The sequence below is a fragment of the Diadema antillarum genome, unplaced genomic scaffold, assembly GCF_040938485.1.
Source record: "Diadema antillarum isolate AM-2024a unplaced genomic scaffold, OU_Dant_1.0 seq00000041_RagTag, whole genome shotgun sequence".
Taxonomy (NCBI): domain Eukaryota; kingdom Metazoa; phylum Echinodermata; class Echinoidea; order Diadematoida; family Diadematidae; genus Diadema; species Diadema antillarum.
The window spans coordinates 1,724,684-1,737,087 of NW_027271153.1; the positions used below are offsets into that span (position 1 = coordinate 1,724,684).

At 37.8% G+C, this 12,404-nt stretch overlaps 1 protein-coding gene across 1 annotated transcript in view; it reads left to right on the plus strand.

Annotated features, from left to right (window-relative positions):
• Nucleotides 1–642: 642 nt before the first annotated feature.
• The window catches only part of LOC139725427 (USP6 N-terminal-like protein), a 123,837-nt gene continuing 112,075 nt past the window's right edge, over nt 643–12,404 (plus strand). The window contains exon 1 of the mRNA XM_071636502.1: nt 643–770. The gene's annotated coding sequence lies outside the window, so the exon portion shown is untranslated. The remainder of the gene's footprint in view (nt 771–12,404) is intronic.

Consider the following 12,404-nt stretch of genomic DNA (forward strand, 5'->3'; position numbering starts at 1 on the left):
GTAGGTCTGTTGTATCACAAAACATCCAACCATATAATAATTTTTTTTTTTTTTTGCAATAAAGCCTAAAATATAAGGAGATATCAGTATTTTTCTCATTAAACCATAACTGCAGACGGTTAATTAGTCTGGCAACATTTTTATTATAACTATTGTTCACATTTTGTGTATCTAACAATATTTAACATTGTTTATACGGATTCAAATTTTTACAATGGTTGTTTCTATCCCAAACTCACATATTGACCTATTTTAAAGCACTAATGCTGGGTTTTTGTTTCATCTGCAAATGGTAAGATTATGCCTTTTTTTTTTCTTCTTCTTCTTCTTTTGACCAGTAGCATCATTTAGAGCTGAATATTTTTTTTTTATTGTGTTTTCTCTTCCTGTTGATTCTAGCACCGTCGTTTTAGGTTTAGCCTTAATTTTGTATCTTATGTAGGTTTAGAGGAAAAGCATGTTGACTACTAATACATAACTGCTCGAGTCCAGTGAAGAGACCTTATGACGTCATTACTGCGCGAACAAGCGTGAAAACGACTGTCATGTCAAAACTAACAAATATTTTGGTCACGTGACTCTTCAGACAGTCAAAGGTGTTTCCAATATGGCTGCCTGCTGTTGAGCGCTTCGAGAATTATGCGATGATAAATGCGGATACTGATGAAAGGTATGACTCATGATGGTAATTTGAGGCTATTCGTTTGGATATACGATACTTGTTATGACTCGATCCGAGTGTTCAGCAGATATACGTCGAGTTCTCCGTGGTAAGTGAAATACCTGACGGATTAAATTTTGCAATTTGCTGTAAAAAATTCCAATGAAAGGCGACCTCGATCGGAATGAATGGGACTGCCGTGCCAGTGCTTCTGCACTGTTGAATGTGGGGATACCGTGATGTGGTGGGCCGTGGCCTGTAATCTTTATGGCTGCCAATCTTTATACGGCCACTGCTGCACTGATGAGCATTGGGATGAGAGTAGGCTTTATAAAGAGAATCAGTCTAACGAGTTAGTCTACAATTTGTAGGTCTAGTCTAGGCTTAGAACCTACTAGATTTACTACGTTCTAGATAGAGACTGCTTTTCTAGTAGTGTTAAAACAAACATTGGATTGGTGACCACGTCAGCACAATGGAGTCTTTTCAAGAATAGACCAATAAATCTGCCTCTTGACGTTGTTGAGGTTTTGAATTTTCTTCAGTTTGTCTCCCTCTAAAACAAATGAAATATGTAAAGGTCGCAACTGCTGATCTGTGATTCAACAAACATGTCAGAACCACGGGACTTGAACCTGTCATCTACCTCTTCTCCGCGCTCCGGGCAGCGACACTACCACCACTGCACCAGGCTACTCCTGTCAAAGTGGAAATTTTTGTGGTGTGGAAATTCTCGCGCGTTTTACGCAACCAAAAGCTAGCGCAAAAATAAAAGCACACAAATAATTTTGCTTGCCATATATTCCAGTAGTTAATGTCCTGATTCTGTGGAATTAAAAACATGCGAAATCCATCTTACCCGGCCGAGCGCAAAAATATCCACTTTTACAGTAGTATCTATACCCTGGCTAGTTGCCGGCAGTGACACGATGTCGACGATGAACTTGGATTCTAACGTTAGATCTAACTACCAACAAATTAATACCCAAGCTCTGAGATTCCAACATTGTTATGTCAAGTAGTCCAAGGCGGACAAGGCATTTATAAATGCGAGAGAACATTAAGTAGAGTAACTGCGTCAGTGAGCGGCCGTACAGCCGTTCGCGGCAGGTATGGTTGGGTGTTCATAATACCGGACACCTAACGTTTTTCTATCAATAGAAACGTGAAAAATCTCACAAATTGACTGAAATTTTACTCACGTGTGGAGAAAATACTCCGGATTCACAAGCGCGCACTGAAAATGCGATCTGAGGTACGCGCTCTTAGATGGCGGCTTCGAACGCGTGGGGTGTCATTTTTTCCGCACTCAGTTGCCCTGCTCATTTCAACCGACCACCCTGACAATGCGTATAAAGGGCACTTAAATGCGTTTTTTCGACAGGCCGCTGTTTTTTTCTAGCCGTCATTTTTTCCCCAATAATATTTGAATATATTTTGAATCCTTCGATATTACTTTTGAAGGACTGTTTGATGAATTTGACTTGATTTTCATTAGGAAACTTTTCATCGTAATTGAAATAAATTAGATGAGTCGGTTTGTTGTTTCACATTCATTTCTCGTTTCTGCATCAACTCTACGGTCGTAGCGGGCGACAAAATGTTTATGTCATGTATATGTGTAACGTCTTACGTGTGTGCACGATCGTACAAGCGGCGGTGATAATTTTGCGGTCAAAATCGTCAAAGTTATTACGGAAGGATACTCTACATCTAACAACGAGTCAGCAAAGGTAGGCCTAGTTATATGTAGTTACACGATAAACCTTATTCGATTTTGCTAAATTTCGGTAATTTAGAGGGAATACTTAGTTGTTTTCGCCACATTTTACTCGGTAGCGTAGCCCAGTGAAGAATCGAACACCGTTGCGCGTAGTCCCATGCGTACATTTTCTTTCTGTACGCGCAATGCCATTATAATGCGCGGCCGGTCGTTATGGACCCGGTCAGTAGGTTGGACACCTACCATACAACATACACGGTAATATACCGCTAAACACAGCACTGCACTGTTACATGCACACTACACATATACTAACACACTAGCAATCAACAAAAACCAACCGATGAAATGGGCACAATCTCTGACGAAAATGAAATTTTCTCACCGAAATGACAACATATCGCATCCAAAATGAAATTTTCGGTACTTCTTAACATAACAGTTAAGAAACAATGGTCCAAGAAACTGGATTTTTTGTCGTTTTCTCAATGTTCATGGATTTTGAAAACACATCCTCACGTAAAATAGAACTTTCGCGAGCCGATGTGGGCCGCCATTTTTTTCGGAAAGTGGATGTTACCATCGAAAAAAAACGGGAAAAACACGAGAAAGACATCAACAACACCGCCAGAATTGCGATCTTGTTTGCGGCCAATGCATGTGCGCACGCTATTTTCATGTGCTTTCGCAATGGGAATTGGCGCTTACGCAATGTTCGCGAGACATGTGAAGGCGTTTCAGCTAAAGATCGCGGAGCACGCGCGTATTGCATAGGGATTGTACATCGTGCCGCAAGCAGAAATACTACGTCGCATATCGCCCTTATCGGCGAAAATTGTGCCGGGTTTTGCCCTGGTAAATCATGAAAACTGCGTTGGTCAATGGTTAATTTCTTTTACGAAAACAATTGCGTTAATGAATAATCTTGTCTATGATATATGAAATGGTTGAAAATAATTTGCCTGATTTGTTTACAAGTTGGAAAAACCCTGAACAATGCTTAAACTGCCGCAAACGGGATATTTTACTCTAGAGCTGGGTGAAGGTTGAGGTTTTGAATTTTCTTCAGTTTGTCTCCCTCTAACAAATGAAATTTGTAAAGATCGCAACTGCTGATCTGTAATTTAACAAAGATATCGGAAAAAGGAACCACAGGACCCAAACCTGTCATCTACTACTTTCCGGGCAGCGACACTACTAGGCTATCCCTGGTTGCCGGCAGTGACACGATGAACGTGGAACAAATACCCAAGCTCCAAAATACCGACATTGTTATGTTAAGTTGTCCAAGGTGGACAAGGCATTTATATATAAAAAAAAATGCAAGAGAATATCAAGTAGAGGGGTGAAGGTTGAGGTTTTGAATTTTCTTCACTTCAGTTTGTTTTCCTCTAACAAGGTTCGAGTCCCATGGTTCCTTTTTTCCGACATGTTTGTACTTGTCGGAAACTGGTGAGCATGACTTGTTCCTAGGGTACAATTTATTCATCAGTCTTTGATGCATCAGAAAATGTATCAGTCTAGCATTCAGTCAGGTAAAAATCTAGTAATTTAGACGATAACTGAAACGCTTGTGATTTTAACTGTCAGCTGTCATTTAACAGGATTCATTGAAAAACAAGCCACATACTTTCAAAATCCATGTTTCAAGTAACCCTTCCACGAAAGGCATCTCTTTTTTTTTCTTTTTTTTTTCTTTTCTTTTTTTTTACTGATGCAAATTGTATCACTGAACATGAGCTTTCTGTGGGCGGAAATTCATACAATTTCAGTTCGTGTCATTAATGCAGGATATGGAACATCAAAATTTTAGTGATTATTACGTAAATTTGTATGATTTCTACTAGTGCTTTTTTGCCACCTTTTAGCAATTTTTTGCACTGACTTCCCCTTTGAGATACATATTTATGTAAGCAACGTGTGCATGTACACATTTCTTGCAATGATGTCACACATTGAAGCAAAGTTTCAAAGTAGCTTCACAAAGCCCATGTAGCTGAATATGGTATTGCACATTTGCAAATACAGTGTACAAGTATATGAGATGTGTCTCTCACAGTCATACACGTCTATGCTGTCTCTTTACTTGACCTTTGAATATTTCTGATTACCTATGGGTCATGACAGGTAATTGAGTATATGAATATAAGAACGACCCAAGTCCATGGAACACCATTTCGAGTAAACTAAAAAAAAACTTCATATCTTTTTAATTTATCCAATAATATTCTATTTAACTGTGATGGGAAGGCAACATTGTATATACAAATTAGAACTTATATTATTATGACAATTAACATTTACATTAATTGTGGAGAGGCCATTTTGTGTGGTGGACTTGGGTCGTTCTTTGATTCATATGGACTTGGGTCGTTCTTTGATTCATGTACAGTACATGATATTCTGCTATAGAGATGAGAGAAGGATGAGAGAGGGCGCTATTGTATGAATGTAAGAATGACCCAAGTCTTTCATTTTAACATTAATATAAGATTTAACTCATTAATTTCAGGCACTTCCGGGGGTAATTAGGATTTATCATTTATACACAAGATGAGTCCATGCATAAGCTACAATTTCCCATGTCAAACTGAATTTGGCCAAAAATTGGACTTGGGTCGTTCTTATATTCAGGTCTTCAATTGTAAAAGGGCTCAATTTGAAATCAGCAGAGATCACAGCTACAGCGTTTTTCTACACCTCTGGACGTGTGAATTGTGTGGGCTGTCGTCAATCCACCACCCCGGATTTGGGCGAGTTGTAGACATTTTTCTGACAAAGAAAGGTTATGACTGCCAAATTTATGGTAAATGATAGCTAAACATTGATGATATTTTCATATAGAGTGATTAGTAAAGTAATGTAAAACGAGAAATGATCGTATGCATTTTAATTTCGCAAATTTTGCGAGAGCCAAGATTCACAAAATTAAATTACATGCGAAATTTCTTGTCTACACTATATGCATTGAATGCTACAGGCAACTTGCGAAAATTTTATGCTGCGAAAAAGGCAGTCGGCTTCAATATGTGAAAATTTCATGCCGTGAGATATCGTGTTTCACACAGTAGTTATGGGATAGTCGCTGTACCATGTTCACAATGTAGAGGTACAGCACTGTTAAAAGCAATTTAATACACTGTATAGTAAGGTCTGCTGCTGAAGCGATGTCAGTATTGTTATGGTAAGCAATAATAGGAGTATTGATACAGTGTGTAGTATTACTAATGCGGGTTGTCTGTAGAATGCAATAGCTTATAACATTGACTCATGTTGGCTATTGCCAAGATGGGCTCTATTACAGTGGAACATCATTATAAAGAGGTCAGATTTAGCAAGATAAAATGAGGTATTTTTACAAGTTCCATTCTGTTTATATTATGTTTTTATCCCTGATATTAACAGTGTACCCAATATAACGAGGAAATTCAGTCTTAGTCCAGAGAATTATAAACGTGTACAATCTGAAACATGAACAAAGACATAGCACCATGTACACAAGTAGAATGTCCATGTGAAAGTAAGGACAAAAATGTTCAGACTTCTACATACATGTACCTTGACTCCTGAATGACACCCAGTAGGTACAATGTATCACCAGCTGAGTACCTTGTCACCACCATATATCAGCTTTAGTCTGATTTGTGTGTGTGTGTGTTTGTGTGTGTTAGTCAAGGTGAATGTTTTGTGGTTGTTGTCGTTTTAACCACTAGCATTGTGTAGGCCCACTGCAGTAATCATACAATTGTATAACGGTCGAGTGATGATGGAGAAGACTGATATGTACAATGTACATGTAGTATAATATTAATGTTTTCATTGCTGTTTTCTGGTATGAGGTTCATACAGAAAATCTGTAGATGTTCACAGAGAAATTGACATCTATATCTACTGTATGTGGTCACACAAAATAGTTGTTCAGCCTTCTGAGAACTTCGCTCTGCTCACATTAACATTAACTGCTGACATCATGTTTGAAAAGGCTGAGTGCAGTGTTGTGTATGTACTTGTACATCCTCAATCATCTGAAACTCAGAGGAAAGATTTACAGGACCATTAATTATGAGGATGTTGCAGGATTGGTCATAGTAATCCTGTATGAGTATTTTTCAATCACTGATTTGGCACAGTTGGTAGCACGTCTGCCTCTCAATCCAAATGACCTGCGTTCGATTCTCAAGTTTTAGCTGGGCAATGTTGTGTGTAATCATACCGTCCCCTTGTAAGAGACAAAATGCTCTGTCCCTCAGATAAGACAGAAAATGGAGGACCTGTGCGTTAGAGAGGCACAAATCATGCACGCAAAAGATACTGCTTCATTCATTCAATCATCACAAAGAGCATGGTGCATAACCTGGTGAAGTGGTCCAGCCTCACATCCAACTGGTCTGCATGGAAGATCAGATAATGCAGCTGAATATGGGCTATCTATGTACATGTGGCCATCTTCTCATATGGTCAGTTTTACAGTAAAGGGTGTAACTTTGATGTGGCAAGGGTCAAAAATTAAAGTTATGTTTCCATTTTTATCTTTGCCTTTATTTTATATAGGAATGTCTATATTTTCAATATTTTGTCATTCCAGAGCTTAATTCTTAGGCTAAATATGAAAAATGAAGTGACTATTATGGAATTTTAGATAAATTTAGGTAAAAACAACAAGAATGTTTTGGTCACCCACAGCAACCAAATGAAGATAAATGGTGGAGGTAATGCAACTTTTCATTTGCTGTGAACATATATTTGAAATATCAAAACACTTTTCCCCCAACAGATATTCGCTCTTGCAATTATTTGGATGTGAACTTCAAATTCCAAGGTAAAAATGGTACCTGACAAACTATTTTTAAGTTAAAAGAATGTTCTAGAAGCAAGAGCCACTCTAAACATAGCCCTAAATTATCTCTTGGTAACAAACATTTATCAACCCAAATCCCAAAGAAATTTGATTATTTTTGACAAAGTTGAAATTTTCAGACTTCAGAGTTTCGGAGGCTTCAGTTAACAAACTAGTGTGTTTCGGAGGCTTCAAAACTGCTAACACAAAGTTCTAGTCCTGTATTCACTTAAAAAACTACAGTAAGCAACTATCACTACATGCTAGAATAAGAACAAGGCATCAATAAAATGTGAATAACAGTATACAGATGTACATTTTAAGGCAGTGCATAATGTTTACCCTTCATACAAATTGTACTTATTATTATAAGGAAATTGGCTTCCACAAAAGTGAATAACAAACTGTGTACACTGTAAGCAATGCTCAGTTCGAATTTATGACATTACATGAGGCAATATGATTCTAAAGGAAACTGCAACAGTAGCAATAAAAGTACACTGATTAGGAACATCTTTTTTTTTTTTTTTTTGCGGCTTAAAGTTAGCAGCAACGCATGTTTCGGAGGCTTCATCATGACTGTTAACATGCAAAAATGGTCCATTTTAAGGTGATATGAAGTACTTAAATGCAGCTGATTGTTTCCAAATAACTAACAATGTTGTAACATGTAAAATAGTATTTATTTGTATGCAGAAAAAAGACTTTCCAACATATATGTTAAGAGACAAAGAAAAATATTTTAAATCTTTATGCTCAGTTGTATACAGTACATACACTGTATTTGCATATCCATGACTTTGGCAATGCAGAACATGATTAGGCTACACACATGTATGGCTGTATGCATTTGTCAAACTTTTCATCATAATGCAGTAAGAATTACTTTCAATGAGTTAGAACTGTAGCTATAGACTTAATGCAAAGATTACATTTGTATGTTTGCTTGCTTTATAAGTGCAGTTTGTGGGATGTATATTGACATAAATCACCCATCATAATTGTTTTATATACATGTGAAATCAATTTCAACTGTTGATGAGAAAGGGATAGAAAATAGGTGATGGCATGACGGTTAGATTACAACATAGCATTGTAAAATATAGAAAGGGGAAAAAAGGCTTATAAACATTTTTAGCTCACCTGAGCCAAAGGCTCAAGTGAGCTATTGCGATCGCCCTTCGTCCGGCGTCCGTCGTGCGTCGTGCGTCGTGCGTCGTGCGTCGTGCGTCGTCCGTCGTCCGTCGTCCGTCGTCCGTCGTGCGTCGTGCGTAAACTTTTTACATTTTCATCTTCTTCTTGAAAACCCCAAGACCGATTTTCATCAAACTTGGCAGGTAGCATCCCTAGGGGGTTAGGAACTCAATTTGTTAAAATGGGCACCATGCCCCACCCAGGGGGCCCCCAGGGGGGCCCAAACCCCCCAAAATTAAGGAATCTGTAAAAATCTTCTTCTCTAGAACCAGAAGTGATAGAGCTAAGTTAATACTATGAGTTAGTACATTGATGACTGTAGTTTCAAGTTTGTTCATGGCAGAATCAGGGGTGCCCCCCTTGGGACCCAGGGGAGGGGGGTGGGGAAGGGTTCTAATGGGGCCTAAATTGTACATTTTCATTGTCTTCTTGAGAACCCCATGACCCATTTTCACCAAACTTGGCAGGTAGCATCCCTAGGGGGTTAGGAAATCAATTTGTGAAAATGGGCACCATGCCCCACCCAGGGGGCCCCCAGGGGGCCCCAACCCCCCAAAATTAAGGAATATCCGCAAAAATCTTCTTCTCTAGAACCAGAAGTGATAGAGCTAAGTTAATACTATGAGTTAGTACATTGATGACTGTAGTTTCAAGTTTGTTCATGGCAGAATCAGGGGTGCCCCCCTTGGGACCCAGGGGAGGGAGGGGGTGAGGAGGGGTCCTAATGGGGCCTAAATTGTACATTTTTATCTTCTTCTTGAGAACCCCATGACCTATTTTCACCAAACTTGGCAGGTAGCATCCCTAGGGGGTTAGGATCTCAATTTGTTAAAATGGGCACCATGCCCCACCCAGGGGGCCCCCAGGGGTCCCAAATCCCCCAAATGAAGGAATCTTTATAAATCTTCTCTAGAATCAGAAGTTATATATAGAGCTGAGATAATACTATGAGTGAGTACATTAATGACTGTAGTTTCAAGTTTGTTCATAGGAGATCCAGGGGTGCCCCTCTTGGGTAGGGGGGGGGGGGGTGGTGGTTGGAAGGGTCCAAATGGGGGCCTGAATTGTACATTTTCATCTTCTTCCTGAAAACCTCATGATGGATTTTTGTCAAACTTGGCAGGTAGCATCCCTAGGGGGTCAGGATCTCAATTTATCAAAATGGGCACCATGCCCCACCCAGAGGGCCCCAGGGGGCCCCAATCCCCCCAAATTAAGGAATCTTAAAAAAATTGGGCCCTTATTGTACATTTTCATCTTCTACTTGAGAATGCCTGGTCAAATTTTGGTAGAGCTGTGAATAATTTAGATTAGTGACTGCGTGAAAGGTGAACTTGCGATACTCAGGTGAGCGCTAGACCCGCGGGTCTCTTGTTTTTTGCATATGACCATGCCTGGTATCCCCTACTATAGCTATCAAATGCAGTGATCATGGTCATAGAACAGCAATCTTAAACACCGATCAGCCAGTCCATGTAAGGGTCATCATCAAACTGTCATCATCAAAATGGAGTTGGAATAATCAATATATTGGTGATGTTATCATGGAGCTCAATAGAAATTGAAATGGTCAAGATCCCATTCATCTTTTTGAATCGCCTGTTGAAAAGATATAATACATACCCTACCCATGACGAATTTGAATTAAAAAAAAAAATGTTGACCAAATGTATAGTTCCCTATAATATACAATGTATGATAGTTAGAATTTCACTTTCTTTTTCTGTGGTATACAAGTCACCCCTGTTTCATATCATTTTACTTTTCTTTTTTTTTAATTCTTCAAAGGCTTCTTTTTTTATAGTTATTTTATAAAATTCCAGTTTGTGTGACTCCTGTGACAGCTAGGAGGCCTGTTTTTGAAGGTACTCATTGAGAAATTGCTAACAGAACTTTTACTGTTTCTAAAAATGACAACCTTTTTAGCAAAAAATTAAAAAGCAGCAAATGTGTTTAGATATCTAAGTTTTTTAGAAACCCACAGGTTTGTTTTAAATAGTATATAAACCCACCCTTTGAATTTCAAAATAGTTAAAGGGGCTTGTAACTTTTTCCAGAAAAGCCAGGACCAAACAGATTATAAAGATTTCAATCATTTCAATATTGTTCTTCATGAACATAACTTCTCCAGTCACCCACCCATGTAAACTACATGTACCCCATGGCAACAGGCTATTTATAAGTAGAGGTCTATATGTCATTTATAAACAATCCTATCCCAACCATTACTGTCCATTTACTGCACTGAGAACTACATCCGCAAACATATCATAGAGTCTCACACATGTATGATGTTTCGTATGATGTTTCGTAACACAAGTTACATTTTGTTTAATCAAAAATAGTCAAGTGGTTACTGCCAGCATGATAAAGTATGGAAAATAGGGTATAGTATCAAGATTGTGTTGCACCTTGCGTGCATCAGATCTGACATACAGATTGATATGAAAACCTGTCTGAATGAAGTAATCAAATGTCAAAATTCCAAAACAGTACCCTGTGATCCAAGTCACACCACAGAAATGATAATCTGCAAGATGTTAGCTATTTTCAAATCTAATCACAAATTTATTGATTAATTATTTTCCTCCAAATAAGTATTGGAAATGAAAGCCAAAGAACTTGTTAAGAAATGGAAAGCTGAAAAAGTCAAGATTTTAGTATGGCAAAAACAAATGCCATGTGAGTAACAATGGAATGGATTTGTCAATGGGTTATAAATGGACATGTAAAAGATTGTGTTTCGAAACTATTACACTCAGATGATAGTGAGTCGAAAGTGTAAAAATCCAAAAAGTATTTTCCACCATTTGCTCTGGATCATGCATAAAAGATACAACCTTAAATTCAAAAGTAATATATTTCTTAGTTAAGTGTATGCTTCCCTCTTGAATAACCATCTATTAAAGTCCTTGAATCTTCAGGACAGGAATAGTGTTCAGTTCTTTTTTTAAAAAAAGTGTATTTAACACTAAATAATCAAGTAATTGTTTGGTTGTCAAAGTCTAACCAGTCAAAAGAGTGATACAAATATGGTCACAACACTTCAACTTCTCTCAAGAGTAAAAATGAGTTATCCAACTTAAGAACATTGATGTATCCACAACTACTTGCTTTGTTGCAGTACTGTTGCATGATGTGGGCATGCACGCAAGCTGGAAGTCACTTTCATTACTCACAATATCTAGCCTGTTCCATTGTTTCAAAAGGAAACCTACAAAATAAATGCTTTTCATACATTTAAACAACTATCTACACCTTGCTTGAGGAATCATTAAGTCTCATTCAGTCCAAACAGTTATTTGATAGACTTAGAATTACAAAATTGTAATCAAAACATTCCATTTACATGCTGTTAACATAAAATGAAGCCTCCGAAATATCTGGAAAATTAATTTGGTATGCCTTATGTTTTTATGAAAATCATGTATGTTATGTAGAAAGTGATGGGTAAATTGTGTCTTTTTTGGTTGATATACACTGTTTAAACATATTTGTGGGGCAACATCCTCATCTGCTAATATTTTATTGCTGAATGAAAAGGTGAGTTATGTGTGACACGTCTGCACTGTTTAAGAAAAATAGGTAAATCGTATAGTAAATCTATATTGGTGAGTAAACAAAGCAGCCAGAAGACTGAATGTGATTAAATATCTTTAGATATGTCATAAGCGATCATTGGGTGGGTGAACAATAAATCTAATTTGATGTTGTCCAGAGAAAATCACAAAAATGCAGTGTTAACATCCTTTTGAAGCCTCCGAAACCACTTTTTCTCAATAAAGTGTATTAGCTCAAAAAATTATTGCAGTATCATAATGTTTTTAGTACTTTTGTTGTCTGTCCATGTCTGTTGATGATTTCATGGCATGATTTGGGGCAGACACTCAAAGAATTTATCAGAAATGTCAAATTAGACGTTTTTGCTGTTTCGGAGGCTTCAATGCGTCTCGGAGGCTTCACGTGTTAACGGAAAATTTGTATTGTCT